The sequence below is a fragment of the Ambystoma mexicanum genome, chromosome 4p (assembly GCF_040938575.1).
Source record: "Ambystoma mexicanum isolate Mex_15411 chromosome 4p, UKY_AmexF1_1, whole genome shotgun sequence".
Classification (NCBI taxonomy): Eukaryota; Metazoa; Chordata; class Amphibia; order Caudata; family Ambystomatidae; genus Ambystoma; species Ambystoma mexicanum.
Window position 1 is genome coordinate 1,090,898,050 of NC_090927.1, and position 21,394 is coordinate 1,090,919,443.

The window sequence follows — 21,394 nt, forward strand, 5'->3', positions numbered from 1 at the left end:
CCTGTTGCGAAGCACCAAGACGCCCCGACGCAGCTATCTCAAACAAGGGACCTAAATCTGAAGTCCCTTAGTACGTCTGAGCCTGGAGAGTGCAATAACAGGCGTAGACACTCACTGGCGAACCCGGTGGCTCCAGGACCAAGGGACCCGACAGCAAGTGGAAGATCTGATTTCTCCACATCATCTCAGAAAGACTTACCTAACACCAGAAAAGACCTGACAACAATAATGTCGGCAATTACCATCTCTATGGCCCCCTTCTGCAAGCTGTATGAAACGCTAAGTGATGTTTCCAAAGACAACACGGCCATTTTAGCAAGCATACAGTCGAAGTTAACCTTCTTAGAAGGCTATATAACAGCTATCGACTTAAAGTACGAATCCCTACCCCTAACAAAAGAGACGGCAGCCTCGGCTCGGGAGCGGTCTGCGGCTTCGTCATCAACACGAGGCTCCCTACCACCACTGATAAAGCACAAATCTACGCAGACGACTCAGGCAAAATATCTAAACGAAATTGCTCCAGTGTTCCTACACAAAGCAAAAGTGTCGCAAACATCCAACCTGTCGACTCCGATTTTAAATCTGGCTATGGGAAGTTCCCCGGGTTCGACCCATCCCCTGTCTAAAGGAAAGAAAATCCTGAAATTAACCGGGATCGATCAATCAATCTCATCAGTCGACAAATTAAATGAACGTAGCCCCTCACGGGAGGACCTGCCTTTCAACCCCAGAGTTCCAGGATGCACGGCTGAAAAAGTCACATGCTCAGGCTCAGTGATGGACCTCACCCAGTCTCCTAGACCGTTAGCATTCTGCTTGACCTCAGGCATACAATCATCCACGTCGCCTGGCAAGGGGCATCCCGCTCCTGTGAACGACCCTACTTCCTGTGAGACAAACTTGAATTCCAGAGCGGCTCCCCTCTCTAGTCGGAGGGAGGCTCCTGAGCCGATCAAAACGACGCAGATCCGACACACTGAAGCTCCATCAAGACACTCGACGGATTCTCAAAGCAGACCCAGGATGAGAACTCACTCAGCCAGGTTGTCACCGCAGGAGACGCGGACATCCAGAAGCGCAACAGACAAACACACTATCTGCACAAGGGGTAACTCTACCCGTCTCTTTAAAATAGAGCAACTTTCCAGCAAAGATAAGTACATCATCTTGAATAGAAAAACTGTGTTAAAAATTACATCATCAACACCCTCGCTATGCAAACTAAATTCGGATGATTTTAAGAGGGTGGAGCCTTATCACAGAGACAATAAAGCCAAAGCATACCTACACATTTATTCTTCTGCAACTCAAGATATAGGCCCACTAGCTAGCGATGAACTTAAAGCGCAAGGCCTCCTACTGTCTGAATTAAAGACTCCGGCCCTTAAGAATAATACCCAGGACCGACAATCAACAAAAGGAAGACCGGGTGTCTACAGTCCATCCCAACGGCACACCGATCGAAGAGAGTCATTGAAGGCACACTTTTTCTATCCATCACGAACCCGGAAGTCGAGGCAAGATTCACCTGATCGCCCCATAAGACCCGCCGGGGGCTCTCCGGACCCGCCTCCAGGGCCATCACAATTCTCCAAACGGTCTAACGACACTCACGGCCAAGCTAGACAGCGTCTACGGCATTCCTCAAACCAGCGACTCCGCACGGCGCAAAGAAAGCTAAGCTGGCGAGATCAATCTCCACGAAGAGATCATGCATCTCACAGATCGGGTGAGCAACCTAAACTACCACCGTCGCCAGTTCCGAAAAAAGCTGTTCCTCACACTGGCCCTTGGGACTGGATAAAAGGGGCTCTTTCATCACATCGCCTCAGATAGCAATTACCCAAAGAAGCCGACGTCCAACTATGTGATAAACTCTTGTCATTGGCCTCCTGGAATACCAGAGGTCATGCCCATCTGACTCACCCTAATACCTTCGACCTGGGACACTATGACATCTTCTGTTTGCAAGAAACTTGGCTCCAGGATACACCCTCTATGGATGGGTATGACATTGTGATCTCGCCGGCGACAAAAGGGCTGTTAGGTCGTCCCTCAGCAGGTCTGCTCGTTGGTGTACGGTCAGATCAAAATCTAAAAATGCTCAGAACCACAGCTAGATCATATGGGGTATTGGCAGTCCTAATTGAATGGAACCCTGCTTCGGAACCTTTAAATCGTCGGTCAAAGAAGCTCTCATCTCCGCCACTCGCTTTGATCACTACATACTGGAACCCGCAAAGAACCACAACGCAACTCTTCTGCCAAACTATGGCGGAGGTCATTGATGAGATCCTTATTGAATGGAATACTCCCTTCATACTAGTATGCAGTGATCTTAACGCGAAGTGCAGCCAGCAGAAGACAGTCCCTAAAAGATCAACCGAGGCAACAGAAGCAGAGCATAGAGGACAAGCATGGATGACCCTCATGGCATCCCGGAACCTACACAACGTTGCCTGGATCCGTGAAGGGCAGACCCATATCCCGACCTGGGAGAGGGGCCGGTCGACAGCCACTTTGGACTACATTTTTGCGTCACAAGCCCTGTGTGCTGCAATTCAAGATTTCAAGGTGGTTAAAACGGCCGCCAGCGATCATAACATGCTCACCACTTCTTGGAGCTCTTCAGCGAGGAATTCAACCTATTATTCACCATTGGTAGAAACAAATCCCCAACAATCACGCCTGCGACTGAGTCTGGCCAATATTAGAGCTATCACCGATCAATACGTGGCTGAATTTGGGACTGATCAACCTTCCATGCCATCGGCCAGGCCGGACTACCTTCCCATGCTCCTAAAGTACAGGCATCATCCGGCAGTGGGCCTAGCTATCCCCAAATCTGGCATCCACCAGTATGACATGGAAACTGCGGGGAGGAAAAACGGCTTGAGAACTCTCAGAAGACATGCAAAGGCCACCAATACTGTAGAGGCATGGGATCGCTGGAGAATTGAAAAAAAAGCCTACAAATCATGGATTAGGGCACGTCGCGCCGTTTTATACCAACAGGACGCAGAATCAATGATGAAAGTCCTAAATGCAAAAAAAACGGCAGACTTTTGGGACTTGGTAAATGCTTCGCAAGGATCCACAACCTACAACATGAGCAACTCTGTTCCGGAACAAGTTTGGGTCTCGTTTTTCACTGATCTATTTGCCAGTCCAACCCAGGATATGATCCCGCCGTTTGACACCACCGGAGCACCCTGGATCGACCTTTCTCCAATATCAGGCATAAGTACAGCCATCCAAAAGTTAAAATCATCCAGAGCCCCAGGCCCGGACGGCCTGTCCAACATAGATCTAAAAAAGCACCATGTGGAATGGGCTGCCTTTATGTGCATTCTGTTTGACCACTGCAGATCACCAGACAGATCTCATCATCATGGTGTAAAGCAACCATCATACCTATCTTCAAACGTGGAAGCAGAGAAGCACCGGAAAACTATCGACCGATTGCCCTACTGGACATAATGGGAAAATTATTTGCCACTCTCCTTTTAGACCACTTCCACCGCTGGGAGAAAGTAGCTCCCTGCAGTGATCCCTACCAACTAGGCTTCAAGAAAAATGGTAGTACCACATTGAACATCTTCATACTTACAATTCTAAAAGCCAAAATAAAGCAAGGAGCCCCTGCGGTGTATGTGGCTTTTATCGACCTTTCTCAGGCGTTCGACAAAGTGGATCGACATAGACTATGGAGAAAGCTGGTAACCTGGAAGTGTCCTCCGGCGATATTACACCCTATAATAGCCTTGCATACCAACACCTCCCTCAACGTTCGTCTAAACAAACAGGGGGCCTTGTCCAGAAATATTCAGGTGTATAGAGGTGTTAAACAAGGCTGTCCTCTGGCCCCGGCACTTTTCGTGGCCTTTTTGGGGGATTACAAAGATTCGGAAGTGCTGGTTCGATGTTTCCCCCCGAAGTTTGGCAATCTTCCCCTGTCCCGCCTTCTATACGCCGATGATATGATCCTGTTTGATCAAACTCCGATCGGCCTCCAAAGGCAGCTGGACAATTTGGCAAACTATATGACCACCAACAATCTTCAAATAAATCAGACCAAAACCAAAATTATGATCATGTCCTCTTCACGCCACCAGCCGAAAACCACTTGGTCCTGGTCAGTGTGTGAAACCAGAATTGAAGTGGTCCAGCAATTTAAATATCTAGGTGTGCTCTTAGACGGGTCGGCATACGAAATCAAAATGCAGCAACATCTCTGGACCAAAACAAAACAACTGACCTCCCAATTACGAGCACTTGACAGGAAATTTGGCAAATTTTCACTAATGCCGGCCATCAATTTCTATAAGGGCAAAATGGTGCCCGCTTTGACCTACGGCATGGACGCCATGTTCACTGTACCTTGCGAACTATGGCGGAAACTAGAGGCCTACATATGGAAGTCCCTTTTAGGTCTGCCAAATGCGATTCCCATAGAAGCGGTCAGACGAGAGTTGGGCCTTTTGTCTCTAAACGCCACCGTCAGCGGGGCTGCGCTTGCCCTATTCAGGAAAACCCTAATTAAAGACAGCCTGCCGATCTTCAAAATAATTGGGCAGGAACTTGAATCAACCACTACTAAGTCGGTCCAAAAGTGGGTTTCTCTGCAAAAAACCAAACTGGAAGCCCTGCAATGCTCACTCAATGACTTAATAACGAACCCGCAAAGAGTAAGTGAAAAACTAAAACTGGAGGACTGGATCACCACCATGGACAAAGCAGCTTCCACCAAGTGCTTAAACCATTTACCTCCAACCTATAACAAATTGAATCGTCCCATGATGTACTGTCTGCGATTTCCAGATAAAAAACTGCGCTCAACTTTCTTGAGGGCTCGCTTAAATCTGCTCCACACCCGTGAAATCTTAGGAAGAAGACTGCAGGCCAGTTCAATTACATGCAGATTGTGTGAAGACCCTGGCTCGGTGGAGAACATCCGCCACCTGCTCTTAAACTGCCCGGCTTTGAACGACATTCGCGCTCCATTTTTGACTCCGCTTTGGCTTGACTCGGTCTTGATCGAGGAGCACACGTGGTGGTGCCGTTTAATATCTGGCGAGAAGCCTCGATGGGCGGTAGCCACGGCCAAAATATTGGAAGCAGCCTTCATTAAAATCGGTGGCTTAGCTAGTGATCTGCCGGTGCAACTCTGAAAACTTCTGTGAAGTTTAGTCGCTGAGCTTTACATTGGCGAACTCTTCTCTTGATTTTCTTTTTGATTTACACCTACTGTATCATCAACTTCTTGTAAAAATCAATTTTTCCTTTGATTGTACACAAGTAAATAAATAAATAAATAAATATTGGGAATTTTGATTTAGAGACATGAACCATGCGGTAACTGGAAAACAATATGTCATTCTTAAGCATCTGCAGTGTTTACTTTATGAGTTTGTGGTTGATGGAAATTGTTTCTCGGTTCCGCAGATTGCGATTCTGCAATTGATGAATGGATGAAGGCCAGAAACATGTAGCTGGGCAGCAAACATGATACTGTTTTCAAATCCGAAAGTGCACATTTTGAAGGTCCTATTTGAGAATGTTGGGTAACCTTGAGATTGAAAAAAACAATATTCAGTGGATCATAAACAATGCGTATTTATTAAGTCCTTCTTGAATATGAAACATTTCTGAGCTAAAAATCCATGTCAGACATTAAGTAGGAGCATAGAAATCATGCCCGAGTGGACATCAAGATTGTAATTACAGTCCTTCTGTAGTTTGCCAAAGTTAGTTTTGGTTCATTGAAAGTGCGTGTTTAAAAAGGTTTATTTTTCGCTTCCATAGTTTGAATGATGCACCCGATGAAGGTCCAAAAGCGTAAAACACTTAAGGGCCGATTCATGGAATTTTCTGGGCAGTATATTCCATTTGTCGATTCATGGAATCGACTGCGCAGGACTTTTTTGTACTCTGCGGGTACTTCGCACAGGCTCGGCACATCTCTGTGAGCAGCCACGTGCCTTGCGCGAGACATCTCGCAGAGCTTGGGCGTGACCTGTGCATAGACCGGAGTAGGAAGTGGAACTCACAAAAAGGGAAACAACAAGGGAAAATGTGGGTGTTCCGAGGGACGGCCCGCACAAGGCGATCACACGCCCACAAATGCGCAAGTAAAATTGCATTCATGGATCTGACCGTGCAACCTGACATTGGGGAAATTACCATGCAAAGCTTTTAATGTTACGGCCACCCGAAAACAGGTATACAGACACTTGCGCATAGGAATCACCACACACAGGTAAAATTGCATGTTGGATATCGGGGTGCATGCACGCAGTCGGGGTTCTGATAGATGTTAGGGATGCACGTAACCAGTGTAGCGCCATGCAGGAACGGTTTATGGGTGTTAGCATGCAGATTTTTCTGAGTTTTACCATAGTTATGGTAATGTGTATGCATGTTGTTGTGGTGCGGGCAATAGTTACAGGGGACCTCGCGCAGTGTCCCCGAGGTGCAGACCTGGTTGGGGGGACCACACGCACTGCTTCAAGAGTGTGTGTGTTCGCAAAGCTAGTCTGGATCTTTTTTCTTTGCGTGGGGGCGTGTCGGCGACGTTCTGACTGCGACTTCTGTGTAGGGTCACTTTGTGGGAGCAATTCCATGAATATGCAGAGCGCGCAGAAAAACTTCTGCACGCTGGCTCGGGCAGAGGCGTTCTCGGCCCGCTGCCTTTGCAGGATCCCTGCACACTTTTCCATGAATCGGGCTCTTAAGCGTCGATTCACTGAACTTTTTGCATGGTGCAAAGTGACATTGCACTGCCAACAAACACCCTGATTCACAGAGTGGTGCAAAATGACTTTGTACTGACTTTGCACTGCTGCAAAGTCACTGTGCACTGCAAAAATACACTTTCGACCACTCTGTGAATCAGGGTGTTTCTTGACAGTGCAAAGTCAACCACGCTAAAAATTCCAGGAATCAGTGTCTTCCTGTATTGCGGCAGGAAAATAAGTTTATGTCTAAATGGCTGAAAATGCACGATTTGTAGAACCTCATTTGAGAATGTTGCTTCAAAGCGGACTAACAATACATCAAAACATGTTGTTAGCCTAGCAAAAGTAGTTTGAGATTTGCGTAAAAATGAAAAAGATATCACAAAGAAATGTGTAATGCACAACGAACATCAAGGCCACATTTCCTGCTATTCACAATGTGAGCCTAATTACATTGAGTGGGGTCCAGCCTGCTGTAGTTTGGTGCTGCTCCTTCTGGGACACCGTATGTAAAACAGCAATGAGCCCAAAGGCCAGACATTGCTGCAAGGAGAGAGGGGTTGGGCAGTGGGAGCTGCCGCACGTGCCCATGGCTAGTGCCTCTCATGGAGAGCTATGAGCGTTTGTGAATGGCGTCTGAGATTCATACCCACATTGGCCATTAACCAGGGGCCTGTGGAGAACCCATTAATAGTTGAATATAGCCAGTGGTCGAAGTGTACGAAAAGAAGTAGTGCGCAAGCCAAACCTCCAAACAAACACACCTGCTATTTAAGCACAGTGCACTGAAATGCAAGTTTAAACTTCTTCCAACACGTTTATTTAAAAAAAAAAAAAAACATTCCGGAATGGTTTCTTTTTAAAATAAAAGTATAGGAATAGTAAAACTTTTTAGAGGAGCACCGACCCCAACCGCTCCAGACCATTGAATATGGCACATTCACTGATTAGGTAGGCACTGGAATGTTTGATTGAATGCATCCCTGTGATTGGTTTAAGGGATCCACTTACCCCCAAATTGATACAAAAATAAACAAGAGCCTCTTTTATTACCTAGTAGAACCTGGAGAGGGGCCCGAAGGCAACCTTACCAGACTCCCAACTATCAGAGAGCGACTCTCTCTGCCCTTGACTTGATGGGAGCAACCAAGCAGCAAGCGTTTGAGATGCCATTACTCGGGGAAGCCTGGCCGTTCACTTCAGGGATCCAAGGGGAACTGGTGAGTGCATCGGGCAATGGGAATACTGCACTTGTGTACAGAATGGCCATGAGGAAGAGTTGTTACCACCTAACAAGTGAGGGGCTGCACACAGGGCTGGCTGAAGATGTATGGGAGCTTAGGCCCAATCCAAAATGATGTTTGGGGGACCACTTGCCTACAGCTGGGAACACTGAGGTACTTGCGGGGTGCGTAGATTATAATGGAGCAATGTGCATACCATTAATCCGTCCTTGCTGCTTCATTCAGTATCAAAATCCTAGATAAAGAAATTGAAGGACAGTGTTTAGCTTTAAATCCTCACAGGACAGTTTAATCAGCCTCTGCACGGCAACACAAAGATAGCCCCCAGGGAGTTGAAACACTGAATGACCAGTCATTAAGGTTCTATTGAACTGGAATCTGGAGTAGGAAAGCAAAGAGGTGAAAAAAATGCTAGGGGAGACAGCAAGGCCAGAGGAGTTGACGGCTTGAGGGCTAGCAATGGCAACCTGCAATGTGAGTGCTGCAAAGCGCACATTTAGGGCCTGATTCATGGAATTATTTGTGTGGGAAATAGGAACTTGCGCACCAAACTGTGTGCAAATTCCTGTTCGTCGATTCATGGAATCGACTGTACAGCACTTTTTCATAACTTGCGGGGACTTTGTGCAGGCTCTGCACATCTCTGCGAGCGGCCGAGTGCCTTGCGCGAGACACTATGCAGAGTGTTGGCACATTTGCGCACAGGGCAGGAAAGGGGGCGGAACTCAAAAAATGAGGACGAACAAGTGAAAATGTGGGAGTTACGAGGGATGGCCCACAGGCAGTCCATCAAATGCCCACTATTTCGTGGAAGGACATGTATTCATGGATCCAACCACTCTCAGGAGGCAAATGGCCATGCAAAGTCCTCATTCAATCCGCCAAACGAAGGCAGGCGTGCAGACACTTGCGCATGGGATTCACTGCGCAGAGGTATAATCGAGTGTCGGATTTAGGGGTTAAGTGTATGCAGGCGAGGTACCGAACTGTGTTAGGTGTGCACGCACGCAGTGTAGTGGGGTGCAGGAACGGTTTATGGAGGCTCGCACACAGATAGTTGAGTTACGATAAATCAATTGTATATTGTCGGGGCGCCAGTAACAGTTACAGTAGACCCCGCGCAAGATGCCTGAGACGCAGGCCTACTTGCAGGGGACCCCACGCACTGTTTCACAGGAGCATTTATTCGCGCCCAGGGGGCGTGCAAAGGTAGCTGTTTCTAGCTGATTTTGCTTTGCTTGGGGGTGTGTTGGGGACGTTCTGGCTGTGACTTGCGTATACGGTTACTTTGCGGAAACAAATCCATAAATACGCAAAAGGTGCAGAAAAAATGTCTGCGTGCAGGCTCGCGCAGAGTCGTTCTAAGAGCGCAGGCACTGCAGGATTTCTGCACACTATTCCATAAATCGGGCCCTTAATGTACTGAATTGAAGCATGTTGCTTTATGCTAACACTGCATTCATGGGGGCAAGAGTGAATGAGGCTAATTTCACATGGAAGAGTTGAAAGGCCCTTCATATTCCATGAATGCACAAGTAATAGGATTTCTGCTGCATAATGTATCTGAGCTCCTGCCATCCAGGATGGCGTAATTTTAAGGGAGATGGGGGTGTTTGTCCACCCCAACTTTCGTGGCACCCCATTTTTCCCCACTCATTTGGCAGGGGCCCTTTCCTTTAGATGTCATCTCCACCCTGCCCCTCGCCACTACGTCCAGCCATCCATCTTCCTGACTAAGCATTGTGTAGCTCAGACCTCACCCTGTTAACGCGTTTAAGGGAGTGGGAGGGAGCTGGCGGGAGTGGCTTCCTCGTCCTCGGGGATCTTATCTGCGCCGTGGATCAGAACCTGGCAGTCCTACCGGTCCCCTTATTGGCTCAACAACGCTGGCTAGAAAGTAGTTGACACGAGCGTAAGGGGCGTAAAGGGCGAGTGAGGCGAGACATCTCCGCTTCCACGCATTGAGCCCTGCGGGGGCGCAGAATCTCCGGGGAGAGGGTGAGACGTGCAGCTGCGCACAGAGGGAATAGCCGGCCATGGCAGAGTGCGAAGTCGCGGAGCGCACGGTAAGTTGCAAAGCGGCCTTTCCACTGTGCTTTAGTTAGGAAAAGAGGTGGGGGCTTTCCCTCCGCCATATCAGATACATGCAGCATCAGGCAAATGCGTACTGGAGATTAGAAAGTCTGGAGCCGTTTACTTGTGTGTGTTTGGCTGGGGGAGCTGCTCTATTTATATAATAATGATGCTTTCATATAGCGCTTTCTCCCTTGCGCGTGTACTTAAAACCCTTTTATTATAACTCGACCGAAGTTGGTAGTGCTTTAGAGACCTCGGAATGATAAAAGGCGGAGTTAGTCTTATTAGAAGCTGAGACTTCCAGCTTTTAACCATGGTGAGACAGTCAGTTTGACCAATCCTTCTTAATGCTCAGAGAACCAAGGGGTATTTAATCAAACCTGCCACGGTGGCTTTCTCGTGTAAAGTAATCGATCATCGCCCTCTTTTGATAAACTCTCCAGGGCTGGGGATGTTATGTGGGATTTTACCTGTATTTTTATTGCTATTTTCTCGCGATACTTAACTTTAGGTCTCATTGAGCCTAATGGCATTATGCCTAATTGGTTAATTTACCCATTAACCCATTTTTGAAGCAGGCTTTTTCTTTACATCATTTGACCCGCTTGTGCGTTTTGTTTTGTTTATTCTCGTTTTCTAAACTGGGATGACCGATAGACGCCCCCCTCGTTCTGCTTCTTCTCTCTCGCCGTATGCTCCGTCTTCTTTGTTTCTTGCCCTCTATTTCAATGTTGCCTTATTCTACCATATTTCCTTTTGCTTTCCTCTGTGTTTTTCCCTCAAACTCATGACTTCCCTTTTATTCTCTGGACAAACAAAGGGAACACAAAATGCCTCCTGCTCCTGCAATGTGTGCATATCAGAAATCCACTCTTGATCTCTGGGAACCGTGTCAGAACTACAACCCGAGGCACCGGGTGTGCGTGCCTTCTTTTACCAGAAAACCTTTAGGTCTATTTTTTGAGAAGAGCAACCAATTAAACGAAACATAGGACCCCCCAGCTTACATGGAATTTATTATTCACCTGTCTACATCTGGTTCCTATTCAACAGGAGATAAAAGATGGATCATACTTTGAAGGACCATTTTGCATACAAAAGACAAACACAATAGACATTTGACTTTCGGCATATACATATATACATACAGTTTATAAAACAAATGTATCACAACATGGGTTTCGGGTAAAGTGCCACTTTGGAAAGACATATAGTTTCCTTGTCACTCTAGACTCCGACTACTTTCCGAATTGGTGTTTTTTATAGGTTCTTAACCCCTCTCCTCTAGGGAATACTAGTAAGCAGTGGATGAAGCTGCTAAATGTTCAAGTCAACGCGGTGCGTTTCGGCCCCTTTGGCACCGAGATAGACCGCATGCATCCGTGGTCTTCTTCTTTAGTGGTGCCTTCTTTAGTGGTGCCGGGCCTTCATCAGGACGGGGGATCATTTTTCTGAAGGGCTTCTGTAGTCTTTAGCCCATGTGATACTTCTCTTCTGTCGTGTAAGGTGAGCGACGCAGTGACAGTGGGTCAGTCACTACGTTGATTGTAGTGGACGGTCATGGCCTCTTCTAAAGGCTAAGATGTTTCATTGTTGCTGTGCGGCAGGCTAATATAAATAGACGGCCAGAAGGGATTGTTCAAACCTCCTAGCTTGCACAGGCTTCTTATCCCACTCGTGAATGGCGAGCGGCTGGACTACTTTCTGCTATCTTGATAAAGGCTCCGTCCATGTATGAGCCATCTTTTATCTCCTGTTGAATAGGAACGAGATGTAGACAGGTGAATAATGTAGTTTATTAAAACTCCATGTAACCTGGGGAGTCCTATGTTTCGCTTAATCGGTTGCTCTTCTTCTCAAAAAATAGACCTAAAGGTTTTCTGGTAAAAGAAGGCACGAAACGTTTGCCAAAGGGCTAGAGGTGGTTTTATCTGACTGGCTGGTGTGAAGGTAGTGTACCTTGAGTCCAGGCAGCACTACAGTATCCCCCCGCTCTTTCCTATAGAACCTGCGCTATTGTGAGTGACACCCTCTAATAACGGGAAGTAGTAGGCTGCAAAACCAAGATAAACAAGCATTGGCAATGCCAACTGTCTGAGTTTATTTGTAGGCATGGAAAAGCAAATTGCTGGACACTGCTGTAGTGGTATGAACTGGCCATTCATAGAAGTAGATGCAAAATGGTGCACGTACCTGGCCATCTAATAGCAGTGCCTGGCAAATGACTAATACTTATAAACAAGCCATAGCTGTTGGCTTTTCCAATGCTTGTATTTAACAGGACTTCAGCTAAGGATATACATAGTGCTTATAAATCGAGTGGCTGAAGGCAGACCTGGTTAAGAGATTTTTTTTACACTAGTACCACGTTTACAACTCCAGTTAAGTCATTAACTCTCAGCCAGTAAACAGAGGCAGCGTGCCAACATGTGCTGCAGTCATAGAAGTGGCCTGCAACAAAAAGGCACGTCACTGCTACAACAGGTGGGGACATACTAGATGAGGCACAGTGGCTCATCTAGTATGTCCCCACATGTTGTAGCACCTAGAGGCCCTTCTTGGTCTCCATCTTTGCTCAGACCTCCTGATGAACTCACAGCGGGCCCCAGCCAAGAGCGCTGATGTAGCACTGTTTTCCACTCTGCGCACTCCTTCTGTGCCTTTCCACCGAATGTGTAATATGCTTCTTGTAGTTTTGAATTGAGATGCAGACTGCATACCTAAGCAACGAGAAATCCAATTATGCAAAATATTCCTGATTAAGTGTCCATAAAATGAAAGATTACATTGAATTGCATTCGCTCACAATATGACTGTGCCACATCATTGCTCTAAGCCAAATTGGATCCTTAGGGCTTTGTCGGGCCCTGCAAAATGGCAAAGTCAAATGCCTGTTTCTGACAGGCTTGAAAGTGGAATGGCATCGCATTTTTCACAAGGTAACCTTGGCATTGCACGTTTCTGAACAGGACCACTGCTTTGCGCTATATGAGTTTATACCTTTGCAGTTTGTCCATAGGTTAAGAGCATGGCTAGATTGACCTATAGAGAAGCCGGGCCACATTTCCTGACAGCATGGTGCAAAGGGGAGACTGGCAGTTCTTGATCACATCTTGGGTAGGCATCAAAGAAATGATATCTTTTAGACCCCCTTACCGACAAAATGTTCCGAACAAAAGCAGTTACTACCTCGGCAGTAAAAAGAGAGGAAAGTCCCCAAGGGGTATTAACTTATCCAATTAGTCGTAGCATGACATTCTCACTCTCTGTGTTACTATCGCAGAATGTTCGCAGCAACTCCGGCTTCAGAATGCACTAATTTAATGGGCTTCCGTATTAAATAAAGCCCATACATCCAATGTGTGTCACGTGATGTTCTCGCATCTGCGTGGGTACGTGATTACTGCGGCCAATCACGGGCCTCCCCCACCAAAACACTGGTCGCGGTATAGCGATCTCAGTGTTAAACAACAGCCAGGAAACACTGGCACTTTGGACTGTACCATTCAGCACTGACAGTGTCACAAGGATCAATAGAGGAAAAGGAAAGAATGCAAAACAGAACAAACACTCTCTCCCCCAGAGTTAAACATAAATTACATTAGCTATTTAAAAAAAAAACATAAAAACAAAATAAATGTACATTAGCTATTTAAAAATGGATTAAACTCTCATGCTTCAATGTATCATTTCATTTGGACGATGCGTGGTATATTTTCCATTCAAAGATGGCCAGTTTGTTTCCAGAGAGCTTCCTTAGAGACATTCATCCAAGATGGCTGCCTCCATGGAAGAGCTCACATCAAATCAAAGTGGTCCGAGATGGGCAGGAAGGGGTGGGATTAGTCATAGGGATAACATTGGCAAGGGGCAGAGAATGGGAGGGATTACAACTGTGTTTCCCTCCTCAAATGTTGTCTTAATTGGAAAAGCCTTTCAGACCCTATTCAAAGCCCATGTTTGAAGCTCTTAGGTTAACAACAATCGTTTCAGCTTTTAAGGTAACGTTTTCAGCACCACCTAATAGCCCAAACTAAAAACCAATACCTAGTGAAAATGGTCTCCATTATTATGTATTAAAAGCTATTTCAAGCTTTACAATGTATCTGTAGATAGGAAAAGTAGAGTGTGATGGGCGGGTAGGAGAAAACACAGGAGGAAATGCTGTAATATCCACAGCAGAAACTTGGGGCGCCTACATCTCAAGAAGAAAGAACCAAGAAGACTAGGCCGGGCCCATTTTTTTACTGTCTTGGTGCCTGTTATAACAGGAGACATCAGGCAGTGTTCTGTGAGGACACAGTACGGAGGAGGAAGAGGAGGAGTGGGAAGAAGTCGGAAGGAGCAAGGTCCTTTAGTTTAATAAAATAAGGTGCCTAGTTAACACGTCTCTGTGTCTATCATTCCCCAATCCAAAGGGGGTTAACAGCTGGCGATGAGGGAACATTATCCATTACGTGCCGGCAGCTGTAACTGTTGCGGTGTCCTGTTGTTACATTGGGGAGTTTCCTGCATCCTGCTTCCATTACCACATCAAGCTGGTATTGCTCCGGCGCCCCACGTCTGTGATGCATTACCGTTCCATTGCAGTGCTGCTGAGCGGTCTTGTCCATATTGTAATCCCTGATCCAGCCAATGAGCGTCAGTGACCCATCCCCACTCCACCTCGAGGCTGCAGAACAGTCATTCCTGACCACCGTAGTCCCTGTTGGGATCAGGGCCTGCCGTGAGTCAATCCACGGCTTTGTGGCCCAGCACAGGCCCCATTTGTACAGGGCAGCACGAACAACCATGCGCGCATGTCTGGAGGTACACGCTGGATGCTGGCATCCTATATTGATATATTCACAAAGGCCATAAGTAGAGTGCTGGCAAAGGTAGCAAGCTACCTCCAGTGGCTGCATTTAAAATTACAGGGAGCAAGTGTTTTGTTGGATTCTGGGTCAATTGTATTGCCTGCATAAATTACATACTACTGCCCTGAGGAACTACACACAAGGCATGTGGTACACCTACTGAGTGGTTGACATATAGAGTACCTGGACTGGATTGCATGGGGCGATGACCCTGCCTAGCCAAAATCAGCTGCCAACACCTGTGAGCTTCATATTCACTTCATCACAACTGCGCTGACAGGGGTGGTGGGCACCAGACACTGTTCAAGAAGGTGAGAACACGTCAGGCAAGCCGGGTGATCTGTGTGTGTTCATGGTGGATCAACCAGAAGACCAAGGGGTACAATAGCGGGGAAACACAAAAGTTCATTTTTAAGGAAACCATGCACGTTCATCATCTTGCAACCTCAACATGACAAGGGGCCACGGTGGACCGAATGGGTTGAAGACTTTGATGATTTCATTAGGGCCTCTGGGGAAGAGAAGTCACTGGTCATGAGGGATATTTTCATGAACCTTGCTGGCAAGGAGGTTAAAGGTATCACCAAGACCATCCCGGCGGGGGAGAGGACCACCTATGATGAACTTGTGGTGGCACTGAACAAGAAGCTAGTGATATAACCTAATAGAGACTATGAGAGATATGAATTTAATCAGTGTCATCAATCTCCACATTAAACCATAGAAGAGTTCATTACTTGACTGCGGCAGAAGTTGGACCACTGGCAATTCTCAGACTTCTTCGATGATGAGAGAGTTCGGCTTCACGTTATAGAGGGCTGTGTGTCGTCCGCCCTATGGAAACAACTGCTGAAGAAGCTGCTAACAATTGACAAGATCATAGAGATGGCAAGTGTCCATGAAAAAGCGGAGATCCAAGCGACCCGCATGAAGACGCCCAAGATGAAGGGTGACAAGTAGGAGAACGTTGCAGCATTCTCGGCATCTAGGGTGATGGAAAGAAGCACTGGTCACAACCCAACCATGTCACAAGGTCCACAGAGAGATGGGTACACGTAAGGGCGGATGGGCCCCCGTCCACAGAGACTATTTTATCGCTGTGGCCAGGACTTTCCTCATGCTGGCATGTGCCCAGCTATCAGCCAAAGATGCTCAAGGTGTTGCAGGGAAGGTCATTTCCACACAGTGGCCCTCATTACGACCCTGGCGGAAAGTGACTGACCGGACCGCCACAGCGTAAATAGCGTTTCCGCCATTGCACGAAGGAGCAAATTGCGGCCCATTCCGACCCATCGGGCACGAGCACCACGGCATGGCGGAAGTGCAAAGTCCGCGATGGCGGAAATGACCCCAAAACGGCCCACACCGCCGCCGTACGGCGCCCTAGGTGCAATACCGCCACCCATCACAGCGGGCACCGCAGAGTGCGCCTACCGGAAAGTACGGTGACCGGAAATATACGGAAACGGAAGTTAAAACATGGTCCCGGAACGGGAAACATCCCGCCGTGCACCTATAAAACCACCAAAACCACACAACCACTAAAAACACTACCCCGAGACACACCCCAACCCGTCATCCACCCTAGCGAAACCAAGAAAAACGGGAAAAGTAGCGAAGAAAGCGTGCGACCGCAAGCGGCAGGTCCACTTCTCCCGTGAGGAACTCACCGTGCTAACAGAGACCCTCCAGGAGAATGCTGCCGTCGTCTTCTCCACGCAAATGACCAGGACGGCACTTGCGAACAAGAAGGCCATATGGGCTCTGGTGGCACAGCGGGTAAGCGCGGTGGGGACCGCACCCCGCAACCCACAGCAATGCAGAAAGCGGTGGGACGACCTGCGGATACGCGTCCGCAGCATACTCTCTGCCAACCGCAACATTGCCACAGCCACCGGGGGAGGTCCTGAATCACCCATCAAGTTGATCCCCTGGGAAGAAATCTGTGCCTCCACCATCGGAATGGAGAGCATAGAGGGAGTCGGAGGGATGGAGAAAGGAGTGCAGACATCAGAAGAATCAGGTACGTGGCCCAGATAAAACAATGCTAAATCCACAATGTCCAATCATGTGAAGTACCATGTGTCCACATAGTGCAACAGAAACACATGTCCAGGAGAACGTCCACACACATCGCCCTGATAGTGCACCTTAAAACCACAATAAATACATAAATAATTAAAAACCCCTAAAACACCCACCACACGTCCAGCAGGCACACCCTAACTGCAGGCTGCCAAACAACTGCACCCTCACCCCACACACAAATAAAAGCACCTCCAAGGCACCGACCCAAATCACCCTCATGTACCACCCCAATGCATGTGATACAATGCCATTCCAATACCCACAGACCCATTAATAACCCTCGCCCTCCTTTACTCCACCACAGGCTCCGATCCAAACGACGAGCATCAGGACACCCCTACCAGCACACCTGCAAAGAGGGCCAAGACCAACGGCCAAAGACCCTCCACCTCAGCTGCACGCATCAAGACACGGCAGCAGCACAAATCAGGTGGCAGCACAGAGGGGGGAACATCAACAGGCACCCCAGCAGCCAGCATGCCCACAACACCACCACCACAGGTCCCCCCAACGGATGCCACAGAAGGCACTGCCTCTGGTGGCAGCAGCACCACAGGTGACACCCCATTGATGGCAGCATGCTCCGACACAGAAGACGGGGATGTCGAAGTCAGATCCATCCATGACCTGTCCCATTCCCCCTGTCTGTCCCATCCCGTACAACATGAGGATACCACGCAGGGGCACCCACAAGACGACGACTGGCCATCCCCCCCAAGCCCTGTGGCAAGGCAACATGAGGTCAACAGCCCCTCTGTGACACCCCCGCAAATGGCCATGGCCCAGCAGAGGCAACAGTCCCTCGACCAGTTAATCGTGCAACAGCAGCAACTGGCCACGCTCCTCAAGGACCATGCCGATGAATGTGGGCGCACTAAGTCAGACATAGAAACATCAACTGAGACACTCAGGGCAGAAATGGAGAGAAGTACAGAGACACTAAGGGCACAAATGGAGAGTAGCACCGAGAGCCTGAGAGTCCAAATGGAGAGAAGCACCGAGAGCCTGAGGGGGGAACTGCATGCGACGTCCAAAGACGTATGTGCCGAACTTGCCGCAGTGCGCCGTGTGCTCACTGAGCTCTCACAAACCCTTAGGGACATGCATGGACGTGAGCAGGCAGAGACGTCATCCGTTGCAAGTTCCGTCCAGGGCAGCCCCCAACGTAGATCTGGGAGGAACCTGCGCTCCACAGGCAGGGGTGCCCCTGATACCCGCAGAGGGGGCTTGCAATAGCGACAGCCCACTGACAATGAGCTTCTTTGGACACTGGTGTTCGGGGGGGAGGTAGGAGGGTGGAGGGGGTGTGTTGGGCTCACTTGGGTGGCGGGTCGATAGGGTGTTCAACATGATATCACATATGCCATAAACAGTGCACGATCAACCAATGAGATGTGTGGACAATGATCTTTGTGTACTAGGCCATCATAGGCGTACAGTCCATATTGTGCATGTACCAGACACACACAGTGCCACGAGTCCCGTGTCCATGTATCAGCCACCAGGCGTGAGTGCTAGAAGCATGCATCAATGAGATGCTGACGAATGTCACGGCCCTCCGGTGCCTCGCAGACTCCTTGAGGTGCTGCCACATCCCCACCCTCATCATGACCATCATCAGGTGCTTGCAGTTCAGCGTCAGGGGGCATGGGCACATTTCTACGTACGCACATGTTGTGGAGCATGACACATGCCATGACCATCTTTGCAACCTTCTCATGGCGGTACAGGAGTGCCCCGCCAGACCTGCTGAGGCAGCGGAAACGAGTCTTCAGTAGGCCGAATGCCTGTTCAATGACTACACGGGTACGTGAGTGGGCATGGTTGTAGTCCTCCTCATGCTGGTCCCGTGGGTTCCGGACTGGTGTGAGGAGCCATCTCTTCAGTGGATACCCAGCATCACCTGTATGTGGACGAGAAACGTATGATGTGGAATGCCATTGCTACGTACGCACCCCCCCCCCTTCCTGGCAGTTCATTGCCGCATCACATACCCCACATCATCATGCATGAAATGAGACTCACCGAGTAGCCAGGATCTGTTCCCTGCGTGTCGCTCCATGTAGCGTGGTATAGTAGAGTTCCTCAAGACCATAGAATCATGGGTTGATCCAGGGAATCTGGCACAACAATGTGTAATGATCCTGTTGGAGTCACACACCATTTGTACATTCAGGGAATGAAATTGTTTTCGGTTGCGGTACTGGGCCTCCATGGCATGTGGAACGACCAATTCCACATGGGTGCAGTCGATGGCACCAATGCAACCCGGTATGCCGGCAAGTGCATGGAATCCCACTTTTATGTTGGTAATTTCCTGCTCCGAGCGTGGTAGAGAGATGTAGTCGTCTGCGTGCTGCAGGAGGGCATCGAGCACTTGCAATAGTGTCTGTGAGAACAGTGGCTGTGAAATGCCATGCAACTGTCCGACTGTGTGCTGGTAGGTGCCTGTGGCCAGGAAGTGGAGTACAGACACCACCTTCAGTAGGGGTGGGATGGCGGTTGGGCTATCTATCATGCTGACAAGGTCAGCCTGTGTCATGTCCACGATGGCGGCTATGGTGTCCCGGTCCAAACGGTAGAGGGTGTGGATCTGCTCATCAGTGAGGTTGAACGGATGTGCTCGGAGGCGTGGGATTGCGGGCTGCCTGCGTGGTGGTAGTGGCTGTGCTGGCGGCCCTTGCTGGCCCTGCCTTGCCCTCCTCCTCCTCCTGCGTCTCCTCCGTGCGGCCGGTTGTAGTTGGTGTTCGTCTTCTTCTTGGAGTTGGAGTACTTGCAGTGCTATCAGGTCCCCCAGGGCCAACATCGCGAGTCCTGCCGGTAGCATTTCGGAGTGGGTGTGGTTGTGGGAGGAGACTGGGTGTGCAATTTATGTGTTTTCAGGCTGTATGGCCTCCACCTGTGGTGATTCATTCCACCTGTGCAAGCTGCTCTCCCCTTTGGCCGAGCACGTCCCGCACACAACGCTGCAATTCGAGGAATGGCATCTTGCTCTTGCATTCATGTATTTGTACCCGATGGCCGTGTAACATTTGTTGATATGTACATTCGGCTATGGTCCCATTGTTTCACATACAATCTTTGCAGTCGCGAACAGACTTGTGATGGGTCAGTGGGACGTAGTACTCGAGTAACGGTGGGCCCTCATGCATCACTGTACCGAGTTGCAACGACGGGCGGGGCGTCCCATTCGTGGGTGAAGGCAGTTGCCATTTTCACACACAGCCGCACTCGATGGATTAATTAGTGATTTCAAACGGCCACAGATGCCTTTTCGACGTGATGTTGCAAATGAGGAATTCGAAGGCCGGCGCTTTCGGTTTTCAGCTAGCGCCGGGGAGATGCCCACAGGTCTGACTGCAAATATAACGTTCTTTTGTTCGATGTCCTTGAGACAGGGGCCATGGCGAGGAAGCAATGATTGATATGAATAGTTTTGGATGCGCAATAGTGACGTGGGCGATGAGGCCGGACGTTCCCAAATACATGTAACTTCACAACACTGGAATTACGGGCTGGGGCACTGTGGATTTTGCAGGCTGCATAACGCACAGACTCAATGGAAAGTTCGAATGTTTTGTGAGTAAATATTCAGGCGTTTTTATAACAGGATGAGGGAATGATGAATGGATGCATGGGCAGGTGATTTGATACAGGGTTTGCCATGTACAGGGCTTGTTGGAATCTATCCGCCTCCCCTGCGCTATGTGATGCAGGGCTGCCATAGTGGGACCATCGTCTATCTGGCCTTGTTGAGCCCTCCCTGTCTCGACGCGCCTTCAGACACTTGTGTCCATGCACGTTAACATTCCCATCTGATGGAATCTGTTCTGACAGACGCATGCACAGGTACACTCGTTTGTGATGGTGTTTACACCTCGATATAGATAGTTATGAGTCGCAAGTGGTTTCGGGGTGGTGATGATCCTTTCGAGTGGGCTAGCATGCATATGACTGTGGATTTAGTGTGATCATTGAAGTGAGTTGTTCGAATGTAGTTCTGATGGCCATTCTGTTCTTTTTCTTTTCTTTTGGTTGACAGGTATCTCCTCCCCTTTTGCCACTGCCATCTGTATGCCACTCCTGCAGATGGCGTTTACTCCCGACACCTGCTGCTTCGTGTTAATCAGTGGAGCAGCATTACGATCTTATGGGACGATCGCCAATGGGCCACATGCCCTTACGCAGTACTAGTGGCTCGGAGCAACATTTCGGCCTTTCAGCTGGACTAGTGCCTCCCCATTGGGACGGCCCTGCGGGTCTGTGCGCTTCCATGTTGCCTTTTCGTACGTGAATGTGGCTCTGTGTACCATGATGGAACAGGGCGTCACACAAGTAGTAGCTGGTCATTCCTTGCGGATGCAGCCCACAATGGTGATATGTGTTTTGG

At 48.7% G+C, this 21,394-nt stretch overlaps 1 protein-coding gene across 1 annotated transcript in view; it reads left to right on the top strand.

Annotated features, from left to right (window-relative positions):
• The first annotated feature begins 9,832 nt into the window (after nucleotides 1–9,832).
• The window catches only part of TAAR1 (trace amine associated receptor 1), a 60,882-nt gene continuing 49,320 nt past the window's right edge, over nucleotides 9,833–21,394 (top strand). Inside the window, exon 1 of the mRNA XM_069606678.1 lies at nucleotides 9,833–10,050. The gene's annotated coding sequence lies outside the window, so the exon portion shown is untranslated. The remainder of the gene's footprint in view (nucleotides 10,051–21,394) is intronic.